The sequence below is a fragment of the Myodes glareolus genome, chromosome 26 (assembly GCF_982192425.1).
Source record: "Myodes glareolus chromosome 26, mMyoGla1.1, whole genome shotgun sequence".
Lineage (NCBI taxonomy): Eukaryota > Metazoa > Chordata > Mammalia > Rodentia > Cricetidae > Myodes > Myodes glareolus.
In genome coordinates this window covers 28,492,950-28,507,066 of record NC_142051.1, presented here as the reverse complement: position 1 = coordinate 28,507,066, position 14,117 = coordinate 28,492,950, and the positions used below count along the sequence as shown (strand labels likewise).

The 14,117-nt window shown below is 35.7% G+C and overlaps 1 protein-coding gene across 7 annotated transcripts in view; it reads left to right on the top strand.

Moving 5' to 3' along the window:
- Positions 1–14,117, top strand: part of Mgat4c (MGAT4 family member C) — a 575,343-nt gene that overhangs the window by 413,709 nt on the left and 147,517 nt on the right. The gene's annotated exons all lie outside the window — the stretch shown is intronic.

Below are 14,117 nucleotides of genomic sequence, written 5' to 3'. Positions count from 1 at the left end.
CACAGGCTTGGCTCTAAGCTGCTGAAGGATAGAGTTTTCATTTCACAAGCACAGCTACTTCCCGTTGATCAGTATACACGTTAGTAAGCAAAATTCTTAAGTTTGAACTATACGGGATGCGAATAATCCTCTCTCCATTAATCTAAAACAGTATAACCTTGACTGTGCAGTCATTACTTTGTCATCGCATCCCTACCCACGGTTGGCAGACTCTACAACTGATTGAATTCTTATTAACCATTTCACATATATTACAGGTGTCCCTGTATTCGTATCGCTACATGGGATCAGTGTGATTTTCTTTCCATACCACATCAAAGACTAGTCCATCATGACACAGTGGCCACTGGCAAACGCTCTGCACCAACACAAGATGACATTCCCAGGCAAACCCTCACTTGCTCACTTCAGAAATTCATTTTCTCCTCTATTGAGCTGTGAATTCTTTCACAATTTCCTCTTTGGTGATCACAAATGTCTACACCCATATTCACTGATTCCATAACCTATAAGCACGGGACCAGTTTTTATAGAAGGTTCTTTTTCACTAGATTAAAATGTCAAGTAGAAAAGAACATGAATTGAAGAGTTAGGTTAAATGTAGATGGTTTTTATGAGTTCATCTGCAACATAGCCTTCTGCTCTGATTTAAAAGTGAACCACACTTCATGGGCTCATGTGTTTGTACACTGGCTCGCTCTCTTTGAAGAAGTTGGTGGTACTGTTTTGGAAAGTTTATGAAGCCTTTGAGATATTAGCTGACATATTAAAATTAAGAAACTAGGACTCTTTGACAATATCTGTGTCTTGCTGTGATCCAAGCATTCAGCTTCTTGTTGGTACAATCTAAGAAGCGCCTGCCAACACAGACTGCTTTAGCCCAGCTTTCACGCCTTCATCATGGTGGACTGTGTCCAGTGACATGAACTAAAATTTTATTTTCTTCCTTTAAAATTTTCCTCAAGTATTTTAACTCTGCTTTTAGTCAATACGTCTTTCATGGTAAGTAAAAATTTCCCTGTTTACATGGAAAAAGAGATAGCCCAAAGTCCAGAAAAAAGAAACAACACATGAGAACAGATGACAAAGACAAGTCATAAATGAAGAAAAACTGGTTCCTCTCACTTTGAGCTCTCCGGGCACTGCATTTCGTTCCAAAGCTGGCCAGAGACAAACATGTTAGCATACTTGGAGGACAATTTTTGAGTAGTTTTATGAACGTTGTCTTCTTCAGTCACTGTTAAAAGACCATTATTTTGTTAGCAAAAATGGTTTTTAAAATATACGGTTTTTTTCCATAGAGAAAAATCACCAGAGAAGCCATAATATCTTGTGGAAGCCACCAGACTTTAAGAAGTTACATAATCTCTTAAAGCCTTAGTGCCCTGATTTCTAATAAAATATATTCTTAACCATTTTAAAACATAAAGCAAAGAAAGCCAGCCTACAAACCACAATCTCAGAAAACTTAGACAACAATGCAGACACTAAGAGAGACTTACAAAGATCTAATCTACATAGGAAGTAGAAAGTAGAAAAAGACGAAATCTCCTGAATAAATTGGGAGAATGGGGACCTTGGGGGAGGACTGAAGGGGGAAAGAGAAGAGTTTGGGAGGGGAGCAGAGAAAAATGTAGAACTCAATAAATATCAATTAAAATGTATATATATATACATATATATATATATATTCTTAGTGCTATGATTTCTAATAAAATATATCCTTATAGAGGGTTGTGGCTTGAATTAAATAATGTCCTTATTTATTTTCAATCATGCACAACAGTATTCTTATAATGTTATCCAAGTAAAATTTAGAGTTAAACAAATCAAATGGAATTCAAATGAAAGAGAAACAAATAAGGAATAGTCTTTTCTCTAGTCACAGATTTAGAGCATGTGAAATTGCTGAAGAAGTTCACATGTATTGGTAACATAAAGGTGTTATCCCCTAGGACTTTGATTTTGATGATTGTTGTTCATTTCCAAAACTGAATTAATCTTTATTAATGGAACACTCTGCCTCTTGTGAAAGTTACATAGGAAGTCAGATTGGAAGATGACTACAAAGTAAAAAGAAAAATCACTGGGTAGGCACATGCACACATACATACATACATGCATACATAAATGTATGCATGTGAATTCATATGTATACATATACACATTTATAAAAAAAGAATTCTGCTAGACTCTGTGTGAGAATTCACAAAAGAATCAAATTATTTTAATAGATCTTGACTAAGGATACGTTATCTTTTTTAGCTTAAAAAGTACTCTGTGTCAATCTTTTTAATATGGACAAACTATCATCTATGCAACTTCTGAAACCAATATTCCATTGAATGTTTTAGAAATTTACAATTGGTAAAAAAATAAGCTCTATAATTATCATAATTTTCTAAAAAAATTTGATTTGATTATGAGATTATTGATTACCCGAAATTTCAATATGCATTTTATCTTAGAGATGTAATTCATTTTGACCAAATCTTTTGCCACATGAAGTATAATGTGTGTCCAATCTCGCTGATGACCCCAAGAACTTTCAATAAAGGAGGGTGTATTGGTTATAATGGAATGGAAATAGCTTTGCCCACTTGGCTCATAAATTAGGAAGCAAGTTAGAAACAGGGAATATCAGAAGCACATAGTCCTCTGTAAAAGGTCAAATGTTCAGACCTATCTTGACTATCCACCCGAGGAACTATTATTATAAAAGTAATCATTTGCTTTCCCTGCAAATGACAGAAGTGAATGTCTGTGGTGTTGATCAGGATTTTCCCTTGTACAGTATTCACACAAAAGAAATTAAAGCACAATATTCCATGTGTTTCTCTTCCTTTCCTAATCAAAGCAACAAATGACACATTGTCATCATCAACCTCTCTTTTCTCATTTCATACCACTTAATTAGACAACGTACACTGGGTATATTGTGTTTGCTCCCAAAGACAAAATTGAATTGTACAATGTGAACTAAACTTTCCTTACAAAAACATTGCAATGTAAATGCTAATAATGGCTTTGAGCAAAAGGACAGATGAAATTGAAAAGGTCAAAACCTATTTGGCTTCCTGTAAATGTTTGATAGCTTGTTTACTTCATTTTTTTTAATTTCAAATGTCAAGACATTTTGCGCTTTTCATATAGATTGGAGTGCTCTTCATTATTTTTCCTGTTGTCTGTTCACTCTCAAACATTAAATATTTCCCAGTATATCAACGTGTTTATAGCAGTTAATTAAGAGGCAATACTAAACTTCGGAGCTCACAAAGATGGTGGGTGGAAACAACCACTTACCAACAGGTAATAGAGTTTTAGTGTCTTTCCATTCATTCAGTGCACATGTATAGAATGTCTGTGTTCTAGAATAGAACTAAACTCCGCAAAGTTCATATCTTCCTGGGTAGATATCCTTGTAATGTGTTCCAATGCCAATGACTTAGAGAATCATGGTCCTCTTTTCCTCAAATCTGTAAGGGATTCAATGCAACAGAACTGGAAAGTGGTAAGGAGTTCTTTCTGCTTGTAAAAGTGGCATTATTTTGTCCTTATTGCATTAAAAGTTGATCCGCAATCAAATTTTTATTTTTTTATATTATGTTTTTTTACAACTTATTTATTACCGTGCCGTGATTACAAAGCCAAAAGCTTTATTTTAACGCATAAACAATATTCTTCAGTTACTTTCCCGTGGGCCTTACTGTGATGATCATGATGCCTGTTCCAATCTTCTCTGATTGCACAATCCTTTAAAACTTCTTGTCCTTTATAATACCCGAAGGATTTTTAAAGTTTGTGTTACTACGTGTTTCCATATGTCATATCTAAGCAGAAACTTAATTATTGGGGTGAGATCTTATAATAGTCATTACTTGTGTCTCCGACATAGCACATGGCATGGCCCTTAACAAATAAATTACTGTGTGTTTATTTGAAATATATTCAGAAAAAATTTAGACTATAAACTAAACACACATTTGAACTCAGTGTTCTCAAATACTGCATGAGATTTAGCATAATTTAGTATCACAAATTTTGTTCACAAAGAGAGTTTAATTCTTTTTACATTATTCCAATGTGTTAAATACATAGCTACAGGTTCATTTTAGTATAAGTATAACATTTGATTCCCAATAGCATTGAAAAATATAAGATTAAAATATTGTTACATCAATATAAAGAGTATATTTTAAGTCCAACCCTTGAAATTTATGTCGCTGGAAACATTGATTTCCAAAGTCATATACATTGCTGTATTTGTGTTATAATGTCTCTGTGGCTTACCAAGAGAAGAATCAGCTCTAGCAAAATTATCATTTACAATTTTGTTAATCATTTGCTTTCCAACTTTTAGAGACATTACTATTCAAAATGCTAATTACTTTATATGAAATATCGGTCATCCTTGATGAAGGAAAATCATCAAGATAATTATCATCTCTTTCCAAATCTGCATGCATTTCACGATCTCCCAGGACAGTGGAAACCTCAAATTCACATTCTCTTGAGAATGGCTTTGATAATCCCTGATAACATTTGCTAGCTTGTGGAGAATGGCTCCCGGAGGAGTTCTTCATTTCACAGGCTAGATTTGTTAAATTGGATTTCGCTGATCTTAACAAGAATTAATTTTCCAAGCTGTGTTGAATATGTAAGTATTGGGTTCACATATCAAACTAGGCCTTGCTGCCAGGATGAGGTTTTCTGTTATCGTTGCTATTGTTTTAAATGTGTACCTTAGAAACCTAAAGAGAAATATTAGGATTCATTGACGTAAATGATATGTTTTAAAATGCATTTTCTTTCTCTGGCTATCACATAGAGAATCATTTTGTAATAATATGGTGTTCACTTTGTTGTAATACAGATATCCTTTTAAAGGGAAAGCTTCTTTAGCTTCCCTGAGCCTCTAAACAGACTTCAAGTATTTCCCTTGAGCAGTTAAAACCTCTGGAAACTATTCTGTGTTCCAGTAGTTTTTCTTCATTAAAAGCAACTCACAATTTAAATATGTATTTCCACAAAGAAGTCATTTATGTGTGCTTTTAGACTCAATTAGGAAGCAGATGAGAACATTGTTCCTATATTATCTCTCTTCACTACAAAGTCTGCATGCAGACAAAATTTAAGACGACCGATCTTGTAAATTTTATCATTCTTCCGAGTCACATGACCTTCCCCAAGGAACATTTATTTGATTCCTTTCAGTGTAATCCTCCTTTTCTATTAAATTTCTTTTTTTTTCTCTGTAGCAAAGTCAATAGGAAGAAGTGATGGATCTGAACATGCAGTTTCTAAAAGAAACTGAAGCAAAGTGGCTCAAAGTGAGAATTATACATCATTCATCCTTCTTACGCTAATGTCTAAGACTGTGTTTGATGCAGAGAGAAATTCAATAAATATCTTTGTGATTGAACATACTGTACACCGAGGTCATGGACAAGGTCTCATGAAATAAAACATGGCTGTACACAATAAGAAAGGCGTTTTAGGAATATTAAAGAATCACAGCTCAAAACCTTGTCTTATGCAGCTATACTCTAAATCAACACAGAAGATCAAACCCCATATTTCTAACCACATTGCTAGATGACTTCATTCCACCAAGACAGCCCAAAACAGTTATTACAATGCTTCCCTTCCCCCACTAAACAGAATCGTGTTTCCACATCAAGAGAACTAGTCTTTGATATATAATATACTGAATTTCTAAAATAACCTCATAGGAATTGAATTCAAATGTATAGTCAATGAAGGAAGAGTTATATTAAGCAATGAAATTCAAGATAATATACCATGATTGTAACCATATTTCATAAGGAATAAAAGTTGAGAATGTGTTGTAAAGGTCTGTCTTCAGATCATATACTTGCAGGTAAAATTATAAAAAACGATCAGGTTGCTTTTCTTCAGGAGAGAGTGTGTGTAGCAACAATTGATAAAAGAATCTGGAAATTTGGGAGAACAAGAAGAAATAATGGGGAATTTGAGTGAGCGAGAAAAGGGAAATGGCATCATAATTTCAAAATATTATGAAAAAGAAAATCTTGTCGTGTTGAGTGTGTGTGTGTGTGTGTGTGTGTGTGTGTGTGTGTGTATGTAAGAGTGTGTGTAAAAATACTGAAATCTGAAGCATAATTACAAAGCTTCTGTATTAGATATATAAAGAATCTACACAGTATAAATCACCAGAAATGTCACCAATATCCTCTTGGAAGTTTTGTTACGAATTTTGTTTAAAGCAAGGGAGTTCTATCTCACTGAAGGACCATTGTTCCACAGAAGGAACATGGCAGTGGCACTGATGTTGACCACATGACATTCTCCACCCACACTGCTTGAATTAGGAGCTTCATGCTGTCTTACCAGAGGGATGGATCTGAGCCTTGGTGTATCAGGCATGGAAGCCCTTCAGCTGTGTCTGTCTGACTCAGGCTTTAAAGCTTGTGGAGTATCAAGAGCTTTGGCATAGGCAGTCTCAGGTGAATATGACCCAAAACTGGGGAGAGAGAATAGATTAAAACATTACACCACTACCAACATGTATCAAATATTACTGGCTTGACAATTCCAATCATGAAATAAAATGCTATTCTATTTGTGAATTTATATTAGATACTTCATGTACAAAGACCTAAACTTAGAATGCACTTTGGAGACTAAATTCCTGAAATACACAGGTGAGCACAATCAAGAGAAAACTATTTAAGTTCCTCCCGCCTTCCTCCAGGTCCAGGAAGGTGAGTGTCCAGACGGACTGGATCCACAAAATCCAGTATATGCAGAGGAAACAAGTCCCAATGTCATTGTCAATGGCTTTTCAGAAAGACTCCGGGCCAGCCACATTCAGAGAATCTGGTTGGATTGCATCCTCCTTCAGTCCCAGTCCAACTGGCCTTGGTAAACTCTCATTAGATCCATCCCCTTGAACTTGAACTTCCCACTGGGCAGGAAACCCTGACTGCTCTTAGGGATGGAGAGGGAGGAGGAGAGGGAGTGGGGGGAGGGGGAGGGTGGTGGGAGAAGGGGCAGAAATGGAAACTTTTATAATTTAATAAAATTACTTAAAAAAATAAAAAAATAAAATTCAATAAATGATTGGGCAAAGAAAAAAAAAGAGAAAACTATTTAACATGTCCCCCACATTAGCACGATAATAAGGAAACTGATACATACTTACATATCACATGGGAAAAAATAAAACAAGCTTCTAAGAGAGGACAATAAAATGAAAAAAACCACTTATACATTGGAATAGAACAAAACAAACAAATGGAATGAAGATTCAAAGGCCCACTCATTCACACACTCAGGAATCTCATAAAAATACTAATCTGGAAGCCATAACAAACACTCAAAAGACCAAAAAAGTAAAACAGAGAGAAAACCAATAAATAAATATAATGTAGTGTAATATAATAAAATTGATATAATAAATTTTTAAAAAGAAAAAAAGTTCTGAAATAATAATTGAGATATGGCACCTTCAAAGATACCTTTAGTTTGTTTTCCATTGGCCAACTACTGTTGGCCATGCAGCCTGCCCCAAGAGTACTTTGTCTGTCCAGTGAGAATCCTTTGAAGAAAAGTAAATTTTTGTTTGCAAGCAGTTATCACTTGGAAGAAGCTTCTGGGAAGGGATGGGGGCATGTACATACTTCACTTTCAGCTCTAGGGCCCCATGTGTTGCAGACTTCTTCAGGCCCTGTACATGCTGTCTAGGTCTCTGTTGAGTTCATATGTACATCAGTCCTGTTGATTAGTAGGCCTTGGCTATTATCTGAAAGAATGATTCCTGAGCTCATGTGGTTTTAAAAATCTAAGTATGAATATTTGGAACACATTAAAAAATACCAAAAATAATTTAATTTAATTTATTGATGACAGATAAGGGCACAATATCCAGAGTTAGAGAATCAAACGTTTGCACCACAACCAGCTATGCTCCGGGATTTGGAATGAACACTAACAACACATCTCTTGACTCCCTTTGCCTTCTACTCCTTTTGCATCTTAGTAATAAATGTAGTATTTTGAATACGGATTCAATCCTCACTATTTACAATGAGTTCTGCTATTGCTATTTTAATATTTGAATGAATGTTTGAAATAATCCAATTTGCTTTAAAAGCCCAAAGACATAAACAGCAGATACTTACAATGCAAGGACATCACTACCTGTCTGTTGAAGTTAATGGCATAGAGGACTTAATTTAAGCACTGAGGCTTGTCAACAAGAGAATCAACATGTTCTCAGACATATACATCACTCCTGTGTCAGGAAGTTGGAATAATAAGAGGAGACAATATTAGAAGTAAGGGGCATGAAAGAATCTTTATTATGTCTCATACACTTTATACCATGACTTTTTATCTGCTAAAATAAAAAAGTCCCTCCCGCTATATTAGAAGAATAATGAATTTAGTAAAGAAAATAAAAATAAGTCAATTAAATGTCTTTCTAAGAAAGAGCTGATAAATTTTGATTGCTTTATTAGAATACAGTTATAATAAAACATAAACTGTGTACCATTTATTTTATGCTCATGTTTAGTTTCCATTTCAATATCCCATTGAAGTGTCAAACAATCTTCCTGTAAGATTACACTTTATGATACTTGTATTATTTTGATTTAACAAATTTTTGCAGTTATTCTGTGCAAGACAGTGTTCCAAAAATAAAAGTACTGCTCTCATGTTTTATATTCTAGCTTTATGAAAAACAATAAAATAATTTTATCAAATTAAAACATCAGTAATGAAGAAAATAAGAATAAAATAGGATATGTAAAATCAAGGTACCTTTGATCAGGAAAAAATGAATGAAATATATTTAAATTCCTAGGTGAGGTTCATTCAGATAATCCTCGGATTGACCTGTAATTGGCTAGGTTTCTGCTACTATAGTGAAGTATTTCAGGTAACTTGAAAAGAATAGAAACTTTATTTTGGCTCACAGTTTCTGAAGTTTCACTCTATGGTTAATTCATACTATATTATCTTCTGGCCTTTGTTACATAGAACTATGTAAAAATGGGTAAAAAGGAAGCTGCCTACCTCTAAGAAGCCTAGACAGCAAACCCTGGAAAGAGGGTGGAGCCTCAGTATTCGGTTTTAGAGCATACTCCCTAGACCTAACTCTCTGCAACAAAGTCCGACAAATTTCTCAGTTGTACCAAACTTTTGACATGTATATCCAAGCTATATTCTAGGCTCTGTGCTGAAATGGGGGAGGCCACTGAATTAGAAAGGAGCAGAGCAAAAGGAAATGTGATAGGTCAGTGAGAGACTGTGGTAACTGAACAGGTGGTTCTACTTTAATAAAAAAAGATGTGATGAAGTGCTTACAGTGTATGGGTATCATGGAGATTGATAATTGAGTAAATATTCCTGACTAAACAAGTAGAAAAGAGAAAGATTATTGGAAGGTAACAAGTCTCTGTGTCTAAGTCTGTTTCCTTTATCACTTCTCGGGCTCTTTTCCTTCTGCTTATGTTAGTTTTTGTTTTACCTCCTTTTATTTTGTCTTACTATTATCCCTCACAAGCGGACTTCATTTTCTTTTTCAATTTGCAAAGCAGGAAGGGATTCGAGGGGAAGTGGAGGAACTGAAAAGAGTAGAGAGGGAAAAATTTAATTGGGATAAATTATAGAAGAAAAATATCTGTTTTGATAAAAGGGGAAATAGATGAAGAAGACAGTATCTTTTATGACAAATATAAAAACGAAAGGGATCAGGAGTGGTCTAATGAATAGTAATTAATCTGAACAAAGCCTAGGAAAGACCATAGGATTGACAGGGTAGAGACAAGTAAGACTTGGGAAGAGAATTCAAACATTAACAATGGGAGCAAATCTTATCCATAAAAGGTTAAAGTAATCTAAAACTTCAAGTTCAAGCCACTCAAAATTCTACCACAGATAGGGGAGTTGATCAGTCAGTTCCACTCTTGACTGAGAAACTGTTGGTAGCCTGCAGCAACTAGAGAAGAAAGAAACTTCCTTCTTTGAGGGTGTGGTCACAATGAGGTTCCCTGTTATCCAATGGATGGCTCCACACTGGTGGACATTAGGGGAGGCACCAATTGGAGTTAGTAGGTTATTCTAAACAAAATCGAGAAGAAAAGAGGAGGCAGTGAAAGAGGAGAGGGAGGAAGAGGAGGAAGAGAAGGAGGAGAAAAAGTAAAAGAAGCTAGGAGGAATTAGAAGGGGGAAAAGTGATGTGTATATAGTAATATTTCATTGCATACATGCATGGATATATGAGGAAAGTGATGTGTGTATGACACTATTTCATTGCATACATGCATGATGTATGACATTCTCAAATTATATATATGTGTGTGTGTGTGTGCGTGTGTGTGTGTGTGTGTGTGTGTGTGTGTGTATGCAAGAACATTGAGAACAGAGATTCAGCCGAATGTTACAGTAACTTAGTCTACTGAATGTCTCGAGGTGGAGCAAGGCGGCAAAATAAATCTTTCAATTATTCTCGTGCTTACTGAGGAAAACACAGAAAAAAACCATATCATAGGAGAGTGAGAAGATGAAATGGAAGTCTAAGAACATGGAGAAATAACTCACACTTTTAGAAATAGCAAACTGACTGGTTGAGCAAAGAAAAAGGAATGAACAAAGAAGTTGGTAGAAATCTCATCAGCAAACACATCTCCCTGGAAACTCTTCTTCCTATGGCCTGTTCAAGCCATACAATTGCTTTTGTTGGCCATGATGTGGGTTTACATCTGAGGTCCTTCTAAGGTTACTGCTCTGCTACGAGAAGCATCAGCTTTGAATTGTTCTTTAAATCTCCATTTGCATTGAAGGAAGCTTTTCTTCCAAAAAATTTCAGATTGCCCCCTGGTATCTTACAGGATATGTCATATACTTCTTTCCTTTCAACTAACAGGACATGCATTTCTTCCATTATGCTTGAAGATCTGCAGTAGTTATGGGCAGAATATTATATATATATATATAGGTTATATAGATTATCATATTAGACATACATTATATTCTTTCTTGTTTCCCCACAAAACTCAGTTTAGTAGAAAATTTATTGTATCCTCAAAACTGGCACAGTAAATAAATATTTAGCAGTATGTTTGGTGAGCCTGAAAAAGTATCTTGGTGGTTATGATGCTGCACTGGGCAGGTGACTGTTCAGAATAATTTGTATCTCAGTTAAGCCAGACATTACCATGTACACGAGAGAAAGTGTGAGCTGAAACTACCAATTCTAGATAACAAAGCACCTCGCCGAAAATATAGGCTTATAAAGAATAACAACTTTGATGTGAGAAAGGATCAAGTATAATAAAGCTTGAGACCCTTAAAATTTAATATTTAATTTAAAAACTTCTGAAGGGACTAAAAGGAATTATAATTCGTCTTTCAGGTTGCTGAGGTGTTCCATAATTACCTCAAAGATGTGATTCAAACTTTAACTTCAGACAAATATAAAGGTATAATTTAGATGAAGAGAAAGTCCTAGCAATACAACAATGTGACAATGGGAGGCTTGAAATTTTCATTCAGTGTGAGGGAAATATAATAGAGAAATCTGCCACTTTTGATGGAGAACAGAGTATAATTAAATTTAATTTAGCCTTATTTGAGACCTCTGTTTCAATTTGATTTTTGGTTAACTAAAGCTCATTGTTTAGCTTAAAAGCTTGTAAATTTGGTTTTCTTGTCTGCACAAAGGGACACATCGAAAGCGCCACACCTGGTTTTCAAATGCATTTGGAGTTCTGTGGGATCTGCATTTGCAGCCTGATGTAGTGCCCCTGCTCTCAAAAGAATATACACATTTCCACCCATGTCTGTCTGTCTGTCTGTCTGTCTGTCTGTCTGTCTCTCTCTCTCTCTCTCTCTCTCTCTCACACACACACACACACACACACCACACAGAGGCATGCATGTGTGTGCACAGAGATAGGGATTTAAGACAAGAGAGAAAATCAGAGAGTGAGACAAAAAGGAAATGATTATAATTGTAGTCCCAGGTTTTAGACTGTGCTTTATTTCTCTATGAGACCCTACTTCTGTTCTCTAAGACGTCCAATATGCTACCAACTGTGTTGTGCAATAGGGAAACATAGCTGTTCTGTGTCTGTAATGCTCTGAGCCATGGATTCTTGTCAATACCTGTCTTATAATTTCAGTGTAAACCCATTTGGTTTGGATGTTGATTGTCACTCTCTTTCCTTAGTCTGCATCACCAAGAGCCTCACCTCCATGGAGCGCATCTGTATTGGCTGGGTACTCTCGTCTGTTAAACTTGAGCTATACATTTTCCTCTGCTCTCCTCCCTTTCTCTCCCCGCCCTTTCAACCCTCTCCCAAAGTCCCCATGCTCCCAATTTATTCAAGATATCTTGTCTTTTTCTACTTCCCATGTAGATTAAATATATGTATGTCACTCCTAAGGTCCTCATTGTTATCTAGGTTTTAAATATTTGCCATTATCTGATATTTTTCTAATTAGAATCTTTCCTCCAGATATGAACTTAGTCTCTCCCCTTCCTCCCTCCCTCCCTCCACCTCCCTCCCCCCTTCTCTCTTTCTCTCCAAGTTAGGGTCAGTATCACAAAACATTATATGCTGAAAACACTCTTTTCCTGCTTGATAGAAACCTACTTTTATACTATGACTTCACACCCCATCCCACTGTAATGAGTTCCATAAGAACACCAACCTTAACAGCCATGCCATACGCTTGCAGACCCATGCAAGCCTGGGTCTTGCAGCTTCAGTTAATCTGAGCCCATATAGCCCGTGCTTACTTGATGATGTGGGCCATATTCCCCTGGTATCTCCCATCCCCTCTAACTTCTACAATATTTCCTCCCTGTCTTCTGTGGTGTTCCTGAACTCCAAAGCGAGGGACCTCAATTTTGTTTTAACTACATCTAAATCAATGTGTACTTGGGTCTACCTTCTTTATTTTTACTTTTCTCCAATACACGATAGCACATGCCAATCAATGCAGTCTGTTTATGGTATCTCTAAATTACTAAACATATTTGAATAAAAAAAAATCAATGTTTTTATGTGTTTTTAATTTTCAACCATGTTCTTTTCAAATTAATTATTGCTAGAAGTCCATTAACCATAAACATTTATGATTGCGTTAGTTCTTATAAATTTGGAAAATGATCAAGTATTTATATTTAGTAGTAGAAAAAAGCATACTGTAATAATATCAACCCTTTTCTCTCACTGTGAGGTTAAAGCTCACATTTTATTAAATGTGAGAATATATATTTTCTTTAATTTTGGATGATTCTAACATGTCTTTATCATAATGATGTTGTTTTCCCCCTAGTCTGTGAACCAATCAACACACTGGTGACATTCAGTGGAGGTGTCTGCCAATAAGCAGAGCTGTATCAGTGGCAGTGGCTCTCAGTTGAGGGTATCTTTGGACAGGCAGAGCAGGAACAATTCTTGGGCAGCAATTTTAGGTCTCAGATTCACTTTTAGAAAGAACTTGATAAGTGCTTGTTTCTGTTCCCCATTGATTTGTCAATTTAGGTCACTGATACCAAAACGTAGGAAAGTAACGTTATCAGAATATCCGGTGTCAATGCGAACCATATCTGTCAGCCACAAATGCTGTTATCCCTCAGTGCACAAAGCTAATGTTCCAGGAGTTTAGCTATTGAGCTGGTAAAGGAGATGTCACAACTCAAAATCCGTGGGGAAATGTGTCAAACTGAATCCTCAGAACACACCACTGAATGTTTGCTTTAAAAGATACAGTCACCATAGTAACTTTTGTGATAATTTACTAAAACAAAAGCCTCACTAAATGGCAATAGCCAATGTTTTTATTAAACTGATATTTCTGCCATTTTTAGCAGCTATTCAAAGATCTCACACAATTATTGGCAGTATGAAAGGACTGGAAAGACTGTTCAATGGCTAAGAGCTCTGGCTGCTTTCCCAAAGGACCTTTGTACAATTTGGAATACCTACCTGGCAGATAAAAATCATCTGTAACTCCAGTTCCAGAGGATACAATGCCTTTGAAACTCAGGAACATGGTTTATACACAGACACGTAGAAAAATCCTTAGACATGATAGTGGATATTGAAATATCATTT